The following is a 763-nucleotide window of genomic DNA, read 5'->3' on the forward strand; positions in this document are numbered from 1 at the left end:
CCACCACTGTCCATCCTGCATGTGAACTATCAGCTGATAGCAGTGCAACAGTGCAGGAAAAAGGGGCATGTTTGATGCTTTTTCTTTTCTTTTCTTTTCTTCTCTATACACGCATCATTCAGATAACTGAAGAATTTTTGTAATGCAAGGAACGACATAATTGTATCTGTAAATGGATAACTGAATTTAGTGCAGTAATATGTTACATTATTGTGTAATGTGCCGGAAAATGTCACAACACTGTCCATGAATCTGTAAATTTCATGTTACTTGAATATGTTTCAGAGCCAAATATTGTAGTTTTTCCATTACATTTGCCAGCAAGATTTAGTAGCTACAACTGAGCTTTGCAATAATTTAAATGTATGTTCTACATGCAAGATTTTTGGTTGTCCTTCATTACATAACTTTATTACATAAAACTTATGTAATGCCATAAGTTATACAAGAAAATAACTTATTCATTACACAAGTTAATTTTTCCCTATAAACTCTGATTTTTCTTCATTAATTTAGTTGTCACTGCCTCAAATTTCACAGAAGTGAACCTTTTCCCCTTCTTTTCTCTGTTTATAGAAAATCTTTAAATTTTTCCTCAAATGACCTGAATGTGGTCAGATTCAATAGACCAAAATCATGGGTACTTCACTCTATTTACACTGCTCAAATACCATTATTATTAACTTAATTTAATGTAATCAGAAGCAATATTTACTATTACTGATACTTACACATACAGCACCTAAATATTGCTGGTTATACT

This window comes from Haplochromis burtoni, unplaced genomic scaffold (assembly GCF_018398535.1).
Source record: "Haplochromis burtoni strain Fernald_Lab_line unplaced genomic scaffold, NCSU_Asbu1 Contig_64, whole genome shotgun sequence".
NCBI classification, from domain to species: domain Eukaryota; kingdom Metazoa; phylum Chordata; class Actinopteri; order Cichliformes; family Cichlidae; genus Haplochromis; species Haplochromis burtoni.